This window comes from Mercenaria mercenaria, chromosome 13 (assembly GCF_021730395.1).
Source record: "Mercenaria mercenaria strain notata chromosome 13, MADL_Memer_1, whole genome shotgun sequence".
NCBI lineage: Eukaryota > Metazoa > Mollusca > Bivalvia > Venerida > Veneridae > Mercenaria > Mercenaria mercenaria.
The window spans coordinates 48,522,329-48,541,475 of NC_069373.1; the positions used below are offsets into that span (position 1 = coordinate 48,522,329).

Consider the following 19,147-nt stretch of genomic DNA (forward strand, 5'->3'; position numbering starts at 1 on the left):
TTTTCCATTAAATACTAAATATCTGGTCCATGTATTTGACAATTCATGTGTCCTGTTTTTACTTTATTTATTGACTGAACACTGAACCAATTTGTGATTTTTAATTTTCGACAATAAAGTCGTTTTAATGTTTCATTTACTGATAGATTTATAATCATAAAATTTTATGTCATATAGCCGTTGGTGCAGCTTCTTATCTACAATACCACGGCCTTTGATAAGCTAGCAGTTTAGAGTATCATATTCATATCGGGTTAACAGGCGTGCTAGCATGTACTTGTTAAAGTTATTTTCAAAATCTATCAGATTCTATGTGTGACTCCTCCACAGTTTTCATTAAATTTCATTTTTTTCAGACAAGAAATGATATTATTTGCATCCATTTTACTTGTACAAAGGTTTATCGATATATGGCTCGACGTTAACATTTAAACTATTCCTTATTATTTTATTTAACCCGCTTATTCAACTGCGATATTTTGAATAAATGACATATTTGTTTGTGAGCTTGTAAGTATTAAAATGTTTTGAATAACACTAGTACTTCGACTTTTTCCAACATGTATTAGTTGCTACTGAGATATGAATTGGTGGATCAACGAAGTAGAGAGATTAAATGCATTATCTATGTTACCAATTCGATTTCAAGATTCTTTCAAGTTACGCTGTACTTGTATCAATGTTTCTTGTATATTTCTATATTAAAATAATATTTTTATGTTGTTATTGTTTACTCTAACGTTACGAAGAATATCAGTAGGATTCTAAGATAATCAACGTTAAACTTTATTTTATGATAACGTAACATGCGGGGATGGCCATGTCCAACATGACTGTTGTTAATCTTCTAATTTTGGCATTCATCTTTTACAAGTCTATCAAAAATTAGGTTTGGCGCCAGTAAACCAAATTAAAACATATACTTTTAGATGAGAAAATAAGTGTTACGAAAAAAATAAAATGTGATTAACTTATTGTTAAAATGAAGTCTTGCAATAATCAATAGATGCACATACGTGTGTGCTCGTGTATATGTGTGTGAGCTAGTTTATAGTTGCCACCGATAGAAAATACTGGCGACACCTCCTGAAGACTGCAAGACTTTTTTTTTTAGTATTTATTTGGGAGACGCTCAAAATCCCCTCAGTCAAAACCCCCTTGCCTGAAAAATGACATGATGGTCAAAAACCCCTCAGCAGAAATAAGGTGTTCAGAATCCCCTCAATGGATAGTCAAAACCCCCTTGGCAAAAATGATGGGATGATCAAAATCCCCTTGGTAAAAATGATGGAGTAGTCAAAATCCCCCCAATACGATAAAAATCCCTTTACTCAAACATCAAGTTTCTTATTGACCTTTGTCATTTTATGTTGAGTAGGGGACAATTAGAATTTTTTATAGCAGATACGTGTAGTAGGAGAAAAGAGTACCTTTTTCACAATAAAGTAGACATTTCTTTCAAAGAAAAAAATAATGACCAAGGTAAGAGGTGTCAGAAGCATAAGTTTTTATAATGAAAAAAAAAAAGACTAACAAATATGCATTTCTATATAATTTTAATTCAAGCAATCCTTTTAGACCTTTCTTTCTTTCAAAAAAAAAAAAAAAAAATAATAATAATAATGACCCAGGTGAGAGGTGTCAGAAGCATAAGTTTTTATAAAGAAAAAAAAAGACTAACAAATATGCATTTCTATATCATTTTAATTCAAGCCATCCTTTTGTTATTCTTAGACCTTTCTTTCAAAAAAAAAAAAAAAAAAAAAAAAAAAAAATAAATAAATAAAAAAAAAAAAAATAATAATAAATAATGACCCAGGTGAGAGGTGTCAGAAGCATAACTGTTATAAAGAAAAAAAATGTATTATTTTAGTGGGAGGATCGATCAAGATACAGAACTCTCTGCTTTAGTGTGCCAGCTGTAAGGCATCCATACACTTATTATCTCAATGGTAGTATTTTTAGATCCTTGGTTTTGTAGTCAAACAGTGTTACCGCTGGACCACATTCTTCGCTCTCGTCAAGTGATCCGAATTAATAGCCTCATCAGTGCTGTCACCGCCTCGGTAGCCTAGTGGTAGAGCGTCCGCTTCGAGTGCGGGAGGTCGTGGGTTCGATCCCCGGTCGCGTCATACCAAAGACGTAAAAAGTGGTACTAGCAGCTTTCTCGCTTGGCGCTCAGCATTAAGAGGGTAATGCTAGGACTGGTCAGCCCGGTGTCAGTATAATGTGACTGGGTGGGGTATCATGTCACGTGTCTACGGCGTGATATTCCAGTGAGGCAGCACTATAAAGTTGGGCATTGTGCTCACTGCTACAAGTAGACACCGTCGTTTATATGACTGAAAAATTGTTGAAAAAGACGTTAAACCCGAACACACACACACTCATCAGTGCTGTCGTTTTAACGCTCGTGATTTAGCCTAAGGGACCATTGACAAATTTTATTACACGTCCAATAAAAGTTTACGAACGATACATAGAAAATTTAACTCTTCATAGTAACCTTTATTTTGTTAGCTTACAATCTAGAAATTATTTTATGTATAATAATCATATCATTTATTTACAAAAAACTGCACACTTGAGTTGATTCCCTTCAGCTACAGAAATCTCTAAGTACAGGTAAGGGAGCTCACTGTGTAGAAGATTGAAGAAAATAACTATTATTTTATTAGTCCGATTTCTTTATTTCTAAAGCATCAACTTCAAATACTTATACGGCATTATCGTTAGTTTAACAGATTTAAATGCACAGTAACCCAAATTTGTTTTTTTTTTATAAAACATTCACCAAAAACACACTATGTACAGTAAGATGCGCATAATGCAACTTTAATGGTAACGTGCGTCTGCTACTTTGTTACGTATAAGGAAACCAAAAAAAATCTTTCTTTTTTTTCAGGGATAATTGCAAATGAAATTGTTATCAGGAGAATTTTGTAATAATCAAAGTGAGGGCTGGCCTCGATGAATAAAAATACAGAAAGACAAGTGTGTAAGACTTGGTGGAAACGTTTCAAAATGGCGAATCTCCGAGAGACTTGGATCAATTAAATAAAGATAGTATTACTAATAAAATCTGAAAAGTAGATCCTTCGGAAGCACCGAGAACAAGACAAACAGTGAAAACTGCAGACTCGGTTTGATTGAGTCTGTTCATGAGCAGTAATGGAAAATGCAAGTCTTCATTCAAATAGATTAAGAGCACATAGCTTTTTAGGGTGAACATTAAAAACTTTATTTCTATCTTCTATAACTTATTTTGGTTTTTGAAAAAGCACATAGCTTTTTAGGGTGAACATTAAAAACTTTATTTCTATCTTCTATAACTTATTTTGGTTTTTGAAAAAGCACTTTGGTCGAGACGAGAGAACATAAAAATCCGGGTTGCCAAAATCAGCCCAAAACTCGAATTTCTTACAGGTCCCGACCTAGCGTTTCTGGCCGTTTCTGTACTTATATTTGAAAGTGGTTGAGTGCTTGGTCTTCTAGGACCATCCTAGCATGAAATGCAAGCAAAAAATCCGGGTTGCCAAAATCAGCCCAAAACTCGAATTTCTTACAGGTCCCGACCTGGAGAGAAATGCCGATTTTTACCGGTAGCGTTTCTGGCCGTTTCTGTACTTATATTTGAAAGTGGTTGAGTGCTTGGTCTTCTAGGACCATCCTAGCATGAAATGCAAGCAAAAAATCCGGGTTGCCAAAATCAGCCCAAAACTCGAATTTCTTACAGGTCCCGACCTGGAGAGAAATGCCGATTTTCACGGCTAGCGTTTCTGGCCGTTTCTGTACTTATGTTTGAAAGTGGTTGAGTGCTTGGTCTTCTAGAACCATCCTAGCATCAATTGTATGCCAAAACTCGGGGTCCTAATTTTGACTCAAATCTGCTATAGGTCTTAGTCTAATTCATTTTTCCGCAATATTTATTTCCTCTGAAGAAATAACAAAACGAACAGATACAACCTGAACTTTAATATTTAGCTCTTATCAAGGAAAATTTTAATTCGGGTATTGGCTTAAAATGAAGGAAACCAATTGTTTAACAAGAGTGTATGACTTTTATACAATTCTGTTGATTTCATGAGTCCACTGACCCGGGGTCAATATTCGTATTTAGCCTACCTCTACGTGTTGGCTTTGTTCGATTTACACTTCTTAAGTAAGAACATTAAGATATTAAGATCAGAGTAAGAAATGTCACGTCACGCTCACAAATTACAGCCGTACTTATTCATCCTTTCAAAGAACACTGGCCAAACTTTAACAAGAATGAATCTCTACCCTTTAATGCATTTTCTTTCTTCCTCTGCTTATCTCACTTTCAACTTACACATTCATTAGCCACATGTGTGCTTGTTTCACTTTTATCTGAAGAAGCTTTCGTGTGTACGGGCCCTCCGTAAGGATTTTAATTTACCCACCATACAAAACTTTTTCGCCTAATAAGAATACAGTTCGGCAATAAATGGAGGTTTTAAGACCGGTCGTAGAAATCTAGCGGTGTGCCGTAACCATGGAAATAGCTACTGAATCTGGTAATCGCGGAAGCTAAAAATCTTTCTTTTGTTACGTTTCAAAAAGTAATGGTATTAGAAACTTGATTTTTTCATATTTTTATTAAGTTATAAATACCTATCGTTTGCAGTGATTATATTTCAAATATCTAATTAAATTTTTTAATTGTCGTCAGCACGTGCAATTTTATTTATTAGCATGTGCATTCAGTTGTGAATCAACAAGGAACCTCTCTTAATTAGAAAATGTTTCTTGGACATAATTACAACTATGGCTAATTTTAGGTTTGAAAAGTTTGTACAATACACATGCTATTAAAATTCTAAAAATTTTGATACGTCAGTTTAACACTGTTTTATATATTAATGCAGCGGATTGCATGTCATGTACGTTATTCATTTGCTTCCTTTTTCAATACACATGGACAATGAAGTTAGGGAATAACTCGTTGAATCTCGGCTTGGAATATTTAACATATATAATATATTTTGTGTGTGTGTGTGTGTGTGTGTGTGTGTGTGTGTGTGACATTGTTGCCCGTCAGCATTGTATAGATAAGCTTAACATATAACACATGCATAAAATTGTTATCATTTTCGTTGATATTTTTACTGTTTCTGTTACGAATTCAAGTATTTTAGATTTCATACTTCTATCACTTTAATAATTAATCATATTACCGGACTTCTCTCCATAATTAAGCGATACAATAACTGGAGTAAACTAGGCCTAGAGTAAAGACTTCCAGTGTGTGTAGAACGGTTCTACCAAAGTGATGCTAATAAAATAAATGTACATGTATGTTTATATGGAAACCTGGTGCGCCATGTTATTTGTCAATTGCTAAATATCAGATAACAATGCTAAATGCCAAACACCTTATGCAAAATGTTTTGAAAACGAAATGACATTTATTAAGTACAATGGGAAGGCTATGGAAATCCGGTGTGCCATGCTAATTGCCAAATGCTAAATGTCAAAAAGTTGTTGCAAAATGTTATTTGCTATATGCTTAATTTTAAATATTGCCTGTGAAATGGTACATTTGTAACTGTCAAAAAATCAATTATAATTGCTAATTGCAAATACGAAACAATAAATGCCAAATGCGTATTGCAAAGTACTTATTTATAGAAAGAGCTGAATATATCAGTGTATAAATGCATCTTGTAAATAGTCATTGGCCTTTGTAACATTACTTTGTCTCTCTTAAAAATATTTCTTAACATTTTAGAGTGAAAAGTTTCGATCATGTTATCTTATAACCCTCAGAACATGTTATTGCTTCAAATCAGGCTGATAGAACTTCATATGTTTTTACGTGATTAAAAGTAACAGTCATTAGTTTAAGGGATACAGATTATTAACTCACAAAGTTAAAGCATTTGACGAGTAGTATTTGTCATTTGGCAATAATTATAGGCATTTAGCACAAAGGATATGGCATATGGCATTTGATATGTATTGAAGGCCGGTGCGCCATGAATATAGCCAAATGTTAAATGACAATTATTTAATGCAAAATGCAAATAACTTAATGCTAAACACCAAATACTTAATGTTAAATGTCAATCACTTAATGCAAAATGTCTAATACTTTATATCAAATGCAACATACCAAATGCGATATGCCTATGGAAGGTCAATGCGCAGTGGCCACTGCTAAAATGTTAATGCAAAATGAAAAATGCTACTAGTATTTACGAACTGCTTAACTTCAAATGTTGGCTTTCGAACGGTAATTGTCAATGACAAATGCTTTTTTGTTAAAACAATAAATGTCAAAATGCTCATTGCTAAGTTTCCATTGAAATAAAGGGCTGAATATATCAGTTATATAATCATTGCTCTTCGTTACATAACTTTTCCTCTGTTACATATCTTAGTCTATCATATAATAAACATTTTACAGCAAAATGTTTCGGTTCCATGTCCCTGTAACATCTGCAACGTTGTTGCTTTAAATTAGACAGGCAGCACATTTATTTTTTCCAAATGAGTAAAAGTTACATTCATTAGTTGAAGAGATAAAGATTACAAAGATTGATAATTTGAAAATTACCATTTATCATTCGACAAAAAGAATTTGTTTTTATCTTCTTCTCCTTTTTTGCAAATACATTGTCGGACCAGTAGCCTTGGTGAAACCTGTGATTTGCCGCAGATCCTCAATGCCTCCATACAGGTTCTGGTGCATTGAGGTATCTATCGGCCAAGTCGCAGCTTGCTCATGATCATGCCTTTAACATCTTCGGAGTATATGCTCCGCAGTCTGATCTTCCTCACCACGTGAACAAGATGGCGATGGTGCCAGTCTGTATTTCTTGTGCATGTGAGCATTGAGTTTGTTGTGCCCCGAGCTTGTTCAAGGAGATGAAAAGCATCTTTGTCTATCCTTGATCTCGTTAGTGTCTTGATGATGGTGGCTTGCTCTTGTAACACACAGGTTTTGTTGGTTGTTCTGAGCTTCTAGCTTAGTCTGTTTGTCTGCCTCTTCATTGCCTGCAAGTCCACAACGGATGTAGTCCACTGAAGTGCTACTTTGCAGTTTATACTCGGGCTCTAATTCTCCTGGCTAGTGCGGAGCTTTATTGTCGATCAGAACTCCATAACAGACAGTGCATATGTGAGAAAGTCGACTGAGGAGCTTTCTTCTGCCGAGTCTTCAACCATTCAGACTGCCTTCATGAGTGCTTCAGTCTCTGCCTTATAATTGCTGCATGTAGATATTTTATGAAATTTAGCATTTTGTATACGGACTATAGTTTTTTGTATGTAGCATTTAGCATTAAGTGTGTGACATTAACAATAAGCTATTGCCATTTAGCATTAACACCTTCTTATTTAGCATTTGGCAGTTAGCATAACGCATCGGTCCCCATTAACTGCGCAGGGACAATGAGCCCCAGTGTTACGAAAACAGAAGTTCGCCAAGCATGTAAGATGATGTTAGATAATCTGTTTTTGCAATTCAAAATGTAGTTCCTTGTTGGTGATGAGATCATGTATATGAGTCAGATAAGGATGTAACAATTATAGCTTTGGTTTAGCTGTATTGCTTATTGTATTGAGAAAAGATATAGATAACTTTCACTGTGAACTTCTATGTCTACATGTAGACGGGTTATCGCTAAATGACAAATTTTATGGGAGTATTTTCAGATGGTGATGTTTTTCAGACAGATAATATTTCTTTAATATATGTAACCTAACATCTAAATATGTATATTTTTTTCATTTTTGGTGAGAAGACATGTTATATTTAATGGCTATATATATATGTGTGTGTGATTTTATGTCATTGAAATGCTGTAAAGCATTAAAAATGAGGTCTCAAGATTTAATTGTTTATATGAAACAAATGAAGAATGTAACCTTGTACCATTTCCAGGGTTTTTTCTTTCTGTTTTGGGAACATAGCCTATACCCCCAATATTGGGAATTTTGACGTGTAAATGTTCCAAATTGGGAAAAATTTAGTCCCATAGGATATAGTAAGGATGTGTTTACACTTACTTCACATTGTTCACAATGTTGCAATAAAGAATAAATCCTAGCACGGAGACGTCTAGGATTTATTCAAGTTGCCTAATTTGAGTAAGTGGTAGAGCGTGGGGGTGGGGGATTCTGGGTTTGGCAATCCGCAGTTATTCATTAACACTTGAAATTTGACCTTACACATTGTCCTATACTTACGTTTTGTTTGCTTTTTAAAACGAGATTATGGTATGTTTTTTTTTCAATGTTTAGAATGTGAGTTATCATAGTAAAACGATCATTTAGATGCCATTTTGTTTTTCAATTTGTCAATAAACTGTAAAGTGTTTTGTATATAAAATAACTAGAAATATGCGACTTATTGAAGCAATGGAGCCGGAGTGAAAATGTATAAAGATAACATTTGCTGACCATCCTTTTGCAAACTGTCACTTTAACATGTGTATGTTTTCCTTTTTTCTTCGTAACCGCATGCAGAGCATGTATATTGCTACTACAACGTCTACAAGTGTGCATGAAAGAAATACAGACATACTCTTTCAAAAACATCGTATTTTCCTTTTATGTTTCCATCTGGTCTATATACAATATACATGTATATATAAAGTACTTGAAAACATACCAATGGTCATGACATCTCCGGAAAGTGTATTGCATAATACGAGATTTCAACAATGTAACAATAAAACCCAACCCGAAGATAAGAAATACGCAAAATATTATTGTTATTTACATGTACGTAAGCATCACTTTGGTAGAACCGCTCGTAAATGTCTTGTCTCTGTATATATACATGTATGTTTCAACTATAACCGCTCTACACACACTGGAAGCCTTAACTCTAGGCCTCGTTTACTCCCATAATGGTTCCAAAAGTCCGGTGATTTGATTAATTATTAAAACTATAGAAGTATCAAATCTAAAATATTTTATTTCGTAACAGTAATAGTAAAAATATCAACGAAAAGGGGAACAATTGTATGCATGCATTATAATATGTTAAGCGTATCTATACATTAATGACAGCTAACAAAAGGCAATGTCACAAAAACAAATTTATTTACATGTTTTCCAACAATTAATTAAATAAACTTTGTTGTTTGTCATATAATATCTATTAAATATTCCAAGATGATATTTAACGCATTATTAATAAACTTTATTGTCCATATGTATTGAAAAAGAATGTGAATTAATAGCCTATATGGCATGTAACCCGATGCATTAATATATATAATGAAGTTAAACTGACGTATCAAAAGTTTTAGAATTTTAATTGCATACGTATTATACAACATTTTCAAGCCAAAAATCAGCAATAGTTGCAGTTAAGTCCAGAAAGCATTTTCTGATTACAGAAAGGCACTTGTTGGTTCACAACTGAATGCACGTGCTTATTACTAAAATTGCACGTGCTGACGACAATTAAGAAATTAAATCAGATATTAGAATATAATCACTGCGAACGATAGGTATTTATAACTTAATGAAAATTTGAAAAAATCAAGTTTCTAATACTACAACCTTTTGAAATATGACACAAGAAAGTTTTTTGACTTTCCGCGATTACCAGCTTCAGTAGCCGTTTCCATGGTTACGGCACACCGCTAGATTTCTACGACCGATTTTAAAAGTCAGTTTTTACAATACTTAATTGTTTTATCATAGTAAAAAAGTTTTGTATGATGGGTAAATTAAGTGTGGCATATATTTTGAAAGATTCCTCGTATATTTAGTATCCCTTTATTGACAATGTTCCAATTTTCAGTTCTTTGATTAAGCGCTAAAATAAATTACAGTATACTGCTTAAAAATAATATTTCAGACCAGATCATAAACTCTGTCGTACTGTCCCTGTAACAATATGTTACTGAAGGAGAAGACCTTTATAAACTGTTACTTTCGGCTCTGATCCTTTGTCAGGCATTAATATCTTCTGTACCATGTATCATGAATTGTAAATATTGCAATTACTGTTTAAAAATTAACTATCTTTAAACTAAATTAACAAAATGTAATTGTTTTACTACAGTGTACCCTTAATCTCACTCCAACTGATGACGTACTTTTCACCAGACGTACCGATAGGGGAGGTAACTGGAGTCACGGATATGGACTACCTAAGTCTATACTGTGCAAAGGCAGATTATTTTGTGAATGATTACATCAAGGAATTGAATAATCTGTGGGGAAATGGAGTTTGCTCAATAGGTAAATTGTGCGAAGATTTTAATTTTAAGTTGTTACATATTTATGATTAATATTTATATGCAATTTTTAACATCTTTCTCGTTATTTTTGACATAAATTGAACTTTCGCAGACAATTTGCAATCCCGCTGTACATTTGAAAGTTAAAGTAAAGTTTCTTGTTTATCGTGGGTAGTCGACGAAAGTCCCCACCAGGAACGAATGGAACAACTTATTTCCAGCCGAGCCAACGGCAGGCGTCATATTTACCTCCCCAGCATTCAGTCTAGGCCGATACTGCTGGAAACAGTACCAGTTTAAGTTAATCACCCAACACTGAGCACTAGTCTGGATATCAGCCGCGACCGGGAATCGGACCTGGACCGCTGGCGTTGTAGTCCAACCTGCTAACCACTGTACCACTGACTCCCAACAATACCTGATATAGTCGAATTGAAACCTAGACTAGATTTTAGTACAACGAATGAGATTTTTCTCATTTTGATTATTACGTTTGAAATAGAATAGACATCATTTTTTATATGATAACGAATAATCACATAAGTTGTTGAAAAAAAATCTTTAGAATGTGTCTTTTGTTAGATTTAAAATTTCTATCAATTATTTTAAGTTATGAAAGTTAAATTATCCATTATGAAACTGCACTAAGACCTATATGAAATCTGCTACATGTATATTTTAAAGACACGTATATCAAGTAGATTAACATCTTTGTCTATACATTTATTTAAGAAACAGCAACGATTTCGTTTACTATTTTTAAGTCAAATATACGCAAAATTGAATCGGTCGACAGCCTCATTTTAAAAAACGCTGAAAAATTCTTCGATCACCGCCCCTTTGATACAGCTGTGCGCCGGTCTACTTGTCATAATGCTTCTAAATTGCGCCAATTTTGATATTTGTTTTTTTATTATAAACCTGTATAAAGTCTGCTAATCAAACCGCTTGCTTTTCAAAAGTACGAAAAGGCAGAAAAAATTCGTATTTTACCTTTTGTATTGCATGTTTCCGGGCTACTTCCATTTAAGAAAGATTGTATAGATAAAACGTGTTTTAACGTTATTAATACTCGAAAAAGAAGTTATACGTCCGCGGAATAATTTCTCGATGGTGTATATTAATAAATTGGTCTGCCGACGTATAACCGAATTTGAGCGAATTAATTCAAGTAAAACAGTATTTTTCTTTTTATTATTTCGATTCTAATACGCTCTTTATCTGAAACAGTAGTAAAAATATAGTAGCGCTCTTTCTTGGTCGCAACAATGACATTGACGTCATCGCATGTTAATGTGACGCCATTTAAATGTAGAAACAAGCATATTAGAATAATTAATATGCATGACTAACCCAGTTCTTTAATTAGCGCATGCAAATACGATAGAAGCAAACCTTTTTATCAGTTTATTCTCTTATTCTGTTAAATGGATAAATTATTTCTCACCGATTATTTCTCGTGGATTTTTTCAGGCCGGTTGGACGGAATCCACCCGAATTGAATAAAACTATCGCCCAAATATCGGGCGATAATTTTGACCGTTCAATTATTCAGTAAGTGTTAACTATGTGATAAGGAGAGTAATTAATTAATACTCATCTTTTCTCTGCTCTTCGTAAGAACCTGAGACGCTTACCTTCACCCTAGTATTGCTCCGTGACATACAAACGGCCTAGCCGCATGCTTAGGACTTCAGACATAATTTCAATTTCTCGTGTAGTAATATTGCCACCAAACTGCTCTTATAATTTGGCATGAATTAACCGTTATATTGTAAAACATTCGATCAAAGTAGAAATGCACTTATATTATTTTTGCTTTTCACGAGAAAGATTTTTGGAAAAGGTCAAGTATGTTTTCTATCTTTCATGGTTCGACTTCTTTATTCATCTAAAACTAATCCCCAATGTTACACAACTGCTTCTTTGTTTGGCCCGAGTTTGCACGTGCAGAGGTATTTCATATTTGGTAACTAGCCTGCGCACGTGCACAGGTATTTCATATTTGATTACTAACCTGTGTACGTGCACAGGTATTTCATATTTGGTTACTAACCTGTGCACGTGCATTCGTACCTTAGCTAGAGTTATGATACAGAAAAACAACATTGAATGCGAAATAAAGTTTTATTCATGTTCAGTCAACCAAAATTAAACTGTTAACATTTTTCAAACTATAGGACAACTCTGACCTGTGAGATTTGACCTCTTCAGAAAAATAATTAATAATAATCGTTTATTTATAAGATGAATTATTTTGATGCCGGTCAATTAAAAAGGCAATAACTTGACGCTTCTACTTTGTTTGAAAACCTTATAATATATTACTTATAAACACTCATCCGAAAATGCAGGACCGTATAGACATTGTAACTAAAAAATTAAAACCGGAATTTTTAACATTTTGACTCCAAATATATATTGCTAAGTGCATCAGATAATATATATACAATATTAAAATGCTGTGTGTTATTTTTTAAAAGAGATATTTACTCCAAAAAATTTAGTCCCCATAGCATTTTTGGAAATAGGATAGACAACTCCTGAATGACTATCTCATCAAATTTGCTGATATAAAAATAAACTTAGGTATTTTCCCGGGATACCCTCATTAAAGTCTGTTTCTTCATTTCATTCAGACATGGAATGTAAACAAATACAGGAACAACTTAACAGTACAAGGACATCAAACAACCTTTCTTATTTACCTTCAGGACAGGTACACATGTTAGGTCATACTTGTAGTTAATAAACCAAAATGTAAAACAATTAATTAGCTCATCAAAGAAATGAAGACTAATAACTTCACAATATTTTATTACCTCCCTTCATTATATTTATTATCTACATTCTACATATCTTTTATGGAATTACCTCCCTTTATCTCAAATAAGCTTTCTTATATTATATTATCAGACAAATATTTTTATATTTTTTTAATCCATGGTAAGATGAAAAGCATAAATTATATTAAAGAATACCATAAAAGCATTTATCACACATGATAAATGAGTTTATTTTGGGAACAACCGACACCCACAAATTGTACAGCACGTTGCAGTTTTTAACCCCTCCCACTCAACACGATGTCCGCCTGCGGATGAAGTTGAGGATTTTCGTCAAAGTCAAAGTCAAAGAATGTAAGGTATACACAACAAATAATTTTGAGCCTTGTTGCCAATGACAATGTTGAAAACTGTTAAAGCTCAGATGGCATAACAGTGAGATAAAATCTGTTTAAGTTAAGTTAAGTTAATAATTCCCATATTAACTTATTACTACAAAAATTTAAAGTATGTTGTTATTTCCATTTCAGTCCAACATACCTAAAGAAGTAAATACTACAAAGAATGTATATCAAATTTATTTCTTTTATCTTGATTATGTAGTGTACTTATCTGGAATGATGAGATATTTTGAAATGTATATTTCTTTATTCTCCTGGATGGAAAAAAATATATATAAACAAAACAACCATTTATACCAACCAAATTGTAAAATACATACGTTTCTTTGATGTTAGTAATTATATGTTGAGACATGAAAACAACATAAAATATCAACATAAAATATAACTAAAAAATTGTGGAACATCATTTGTAGATTAGATTAGACTGTATTATACAAATGTTTATATGAAAATATGTGACAACTCTGGTTAAATAGAATATTAGTTAACTTATGGTAAAATGTTGAACTGCTTTAACATTAATCTACAAGTGATGAATGAGTTAATCTTACCATAACTTTGACATTTAATGTATTATTAAGAAAACTATAACATACAAGAAATGACACACAGACAGTACAAGTTGCTGAATGACTGGGTCAATCTCCACCACAAATACTATGAAACCTTAAAGTCCAATTAAATGTGTTTCTTTAAATTAGATTGATCACATTTTAACATTTCTATGAATGTAATTGTTAAATGCTTGCTTCTTACATGCATGCAATAATGGAAATAAAAAATGATTTAACAATATATGTATACAGTCTTGTCATGAACACATTCTGTACAGATGGTAATACATAGAAAAATCAACATATTTATTATATGGGTCCATCTCAGTTTACAGCTGGTACATGACTGTCTCGCACTTGAATATACATCATGCAGCACAGTTGGGGTAAATTCCATTTCACATGACAACACCCTTGTAGCACTTCTGGAAATACAAATGTAAAACTTTATTACATAAAGAGAATAAAACATGATAGTTTTTAAAACAATTATAACATTTTTTTAGACATTTGAAGATATTCTAATCTTAGAAATATATTATCAAGCAGCAAGTCAGGTAACTCTACAAATTGACATTTTGTCTAATTTCAACTTGTCTAAGGAATTAGCTGTTTTAAGCAGCAAGATTATGTTGCTACTTGGCTTGCTGCTTTATTTAAATTTTACATATACTTAGATTCACTGAATGACAAGTTATATAGTAGGACTGTCTATATAGTAGGACTGTTTGAAAAGATTGCATATTTTATAACATTCAATGTACATATTCAATAAAATGGTGAAAACAATAAACAGATAAATCTGATGATGTTCACCTATGATCTCACCTAAAAGCTCCAACAACAACCTACAACCTCTGATTAGTATATGATGTAATAATGATAAACTACCTAAAGTGTTTTTATATAGAATGCAAAAACAATGAACTTAAGAACTTCCAAAACTTCACCTTATAAGTAATATATGTTCACTTTTCCCCTTGTTGAAAGTGTTGTTTTTCTTAAAGCATTTGAAATAATAGATATTATAAGTACAGTGCAACCTCTGTAGAGCAATACCCTGTGGGATATACAAATATTTTAGTTATTTTGAGGTTGTTGTTCTGGAGAAGTAAATTTGATAGTTATATTTCAGCTTAGGGAAATTCTCATGATGTTGTTATAGAAAGGTTTTTGCTTCAGAGTGAGCTACTCTGGAGAGGTTGTACTGTGAAAATTGCTTCAAACTTCATCTCCTTCAACTGAGCTAAATGAAGAAAAACAACAAAAGATTTTCCAAATTTAGAATTTCCTTGTTTACAATTTGACATTTAATGTTAGGCAACTATGCAGACATATTTTATGTGACACAATGCCGCCTTTAACTATCTTATTCCAATGAACAAATTGTCCGTCTTGACAAAATCATGTGAAAAAAAAGATCACAGTAAAAAAATTAATCCTAATCATTTTATATATATTGCAAAATCAGCTTTACAGAACTCATGACAAAAAATTAAATTCAAATATTGCCTTTGTGATGTGCAGCACTGGCCATGTCTTTTTATCACAATAGTTTACCTTATTTATATATGTTACTTTTATCATAACTTTTATGTCCCTTCTGCACTAACCATTGTCTTCAAGTTCTGAAATATTGTAAAACATTAATTCACACACATTCTAGGAAATCAACATAAAATCAGTGTCAAATCATTTGAATACAATTGTTTTAATTATCTTAATACAAAGATACAAATGTACTTCATGTTTTTGCTGACTGATACAATATACTGAAATTTGTATTTCAATATTTATTATCAAAGTACATGTTCATTCTATTTTTTTGAAATATTGACATTACAAAGCTATCACACATTTATTACTAAACCATATCTATTATCATTATTTTGAATGGAGATATGTACTTAGTAAATTGAGGGATACACAAAAATACAGGAAAGAAATGTTTATGCCAGGCTGACATAAAGTCCAGAAGGTTCACATCTTGTCAGGAATGTCAGTCTAATAGCTGTCTTGTACAGTTATTTCAGAAGCAAGAATGTAGCCATACAGCATATAAATGCTTTGAGACCTTTGTTTAACATACAAAAGCATAATACCTCCTGCATTTTTCATAATGGTAACATCTTATCGGACTGCCACAGGTTAAGACAGGTCAAACAATTGTACATGTACATACTCAAACTTTTCCCTACCAAAACTGAAAATGAAAATTATACAACATTTTTTTTTCCTTTATTTTTGTACAAAAGATGACCTATGCATTTAATACAGACTTTTTACATTTATTAATCTAAATATATTAAAATTAATAAAATATCTCATAACTCATTGTATGATTAAAATTATAATCATTGATAAACTATATCAAACATGAACCTGAAGTGTTCTAATTTATAAAGCTGCAATTAATATTGAAAAATAATGCAACTATTGTATACAATGTATATTAAAAAAAGTATCATGAACCTGATTATTAAACAGCCTCAGTTCAAATGTAATAACACATGGCTGTCAGAAAATCAATGTATGTTGTACTTTAATGATATAATCATCATGAATGCCATCAATAAACTTCATATATAACAAACTATACCACTATGTCAGCCTCTTTCTTGTTATTTCTACAGCTTCCAAAGACAGACTGCAACTACATGTATCAGACACTGTAAGTAAAATATACAAATAATCATCACACATGAGAATTTTTCATGTTAAATAAAGGGAGTTAATTAAATGCAATCTGAGAATATTTGCTAAACATAAAGGGAAGTAATTATCAATAAAATGAATGAAGAAAAATGCATATATAAGGGAGGTAATTTAGAAAAAAAAAACAACTTCAAATGTCAGTATAATGATCGATAGCTGACATTGACAATGACCTATATCAAGTATGCACAACATAAGAAACAGCAAGCACTTGAAAAATGCATTATATTTCCTTGCAATATCAAGAATATTTGACTGTATGTAAGGGTTCTCTACATGCTGTTATACTGAAAAAAACTTTAGTCTAAATATAGCTTAGATCTATTTATATCTGCAAAAAAAGGAAGTCCCAAATTTCCACAGATATTCACAGGCTGAAAATTTTGGGTACTAATATCAGCAAAGAGGTTGATATCTATACTTTTTAATAACTATCGTCAAAGGTAGGGAAAAACTTACTGGAAAGGCATAAACTTCTGATCTAGTCATTTCAATACATTTTCAGCTCATTTGCATATAAGAAGAAATTTACAGAATTCCCCCTGTTTCTCTTCATTTTCAAAAAAATCTGTAAGATGGATATAAACAAAAACATTCTCCTCTGTGTCAGCTATCAGATATATATTTCAACAAAAACTGTCAATTTACCTTGTTTTTAGAAGAAGACAAAATTCCAGCAACTTTCGCTTCCCCGCAGAACTGTACCGGTGCACACATAAAAAAATCTCAACTGTGATTTTCAAAATAATAGTCAGACCACAATTATTTCCCTTGAAAATAAAATGCTCTAGGTAAATGCCTAGACCGTAGGAAGCATTTCAGATTTGGATGGGGGACACACATTATGAAAATCAGCTAAAATTGACTCGCTGTCAAAACATTGCTAAGATAATTACCATAATCGGTCAAATTATTGGCGGGGGAGGGCGTCTCCCCCTGGACCCCCTATTCCTACGGCCCTGAAATGTCAAATGTCACAGGTCACTGTGAATCTATATAGATAAATTCAAGCAGTGATCGTGAATTTATATTTTATAGTTTCATAAAAAGCCAATCCGCTTAAATTATTTATAATCACACCTTTTAATTATTGTAAATCTTTGACCCTCCTTTTAACGGACATAAAACAGCCGAATATAATCTGCAAATGTTGTTACTATGCTGTGAGAGGAAAAACAAAAGTTCTACTTTACGTGACTTACGTGACATATTTCACAATGCTTGCAGTCTGTTTTAATCAGAACTCCTGTGAAAATGGATTTCTGAATTTGTAATGTTAAATACCTTTGACATTGCCAGAGATGTAGATGTACCCGAAACAGAGACTGAGGAATCGATGCGCTCAGATTGTAAACATTTTGAAACCTCCTGTTTCTGTTCATCATTTGGCATTTTGTAACCATAAACGGCAGTACTACGGTGTCCTGTTTGGGCCATTATTATTGTTCTGGGACATTATCTTGAAACGGTCTAGTGGCCGTTGTAGCTCTTAAGGAGTTTATAAAAAATTTACACTTATATTTATGGTAAAGTTATATGTATATTTATGTGAGCAGCAAAATCCGTGTAAATGCGCTCCACGTAAGCGCTCAAGGCCCTTCTCGCACGACATATAGTCCGGACTTATTTAATCTGTAAAGACATGTGCACAAAAATGACACATTTTGCCGACATGTGGTTAATTGTAGATGTGATTTTAGAAAAGTAATATATGAGAATAAAGAATTAGCGCTTAGCTCAATTACAGAGGTTTTCAGCTTTATTATGTATGTTATAGCTTTTTGCATTTATGCTTGATGACATAGAATTCTTGATTGATTGTTTGTTTGTTTAGGTTTAACGCCGTTTTTCAACAGTATTTCAGTCATGTAACGGCAGGCAGTTAACTTAACCAGTGTTCCTGGATTCTGTACCAGTACAAACCTGTTCTCTGCAAGTAACTGCCAACTTCCCCACATGAATCAGAGGTGGAGGACTAATGATTTCAGACACAATGTCGTTTATCAAATAGTCACAGAGAACATCTTGTACCGAAAGTTGTGATGCGAACATACTGACAACTTTTCCAACTTTAGTCTTAAAATTTATTGAAGTAATAGTTTTTAACGTATTGTTACATTGGAATAAAATTTGTTTTTACAGTAACTTTGAAATTCCTCAGAAATAGTATCATGTTCCCCACCTACCTGATTCATACATTTCAAAATAGCATAGTCCTAAAAGTATGCATTAATTAGCTATACCAATTTACCTGTACGTATTCTGTGTCAGGAAGATTTTGTTGGCTTCATGCTCATCAAAAATGTCCAGAGCCTGTGATCCAAATCGTATTCTTTGTCAGACATGATGACATGTGCGTTGTTGTCCGCAGTTGTGTTAGTCGGTTACTGACCTCGTTGTTCTGTATTCCTGAATATTAAAAACCTGCGCACCTGAAAAACGGTAAACACCTCGAGCGCTAC

The 19,147-nt window shown here is 32.8% G+C and overlaps 1 long non-coding RNA gene across 1 annotated transcript; it reads right to left on the reverse strand.

Annotated features, from left to right (window-relative positions):
- Nucleotides 1–12,426: 12,426 nt before the first annotated feature.
- Nucleotides 12,427–17,813, reverse strand: LOC123528605 (uncharacterized). Its single transcript, XR_006682007.2, has 5 exons — nucleotides 17,334–17,813; nucleotides 16,570–16,639; nucleotides 16,073–16,173; nucleotides 15,531–15,598; nucleotides 12,427–14,395 (listed from the first exon to the last, which is right to left on the reverse strand). It is a non-coding gene; the product is annotated as an uncharacterized LOC123528605 (long non-coding RNA).
- Nucleotides 17,814–19,147: the final 1,334 nt, after the last annotated feature.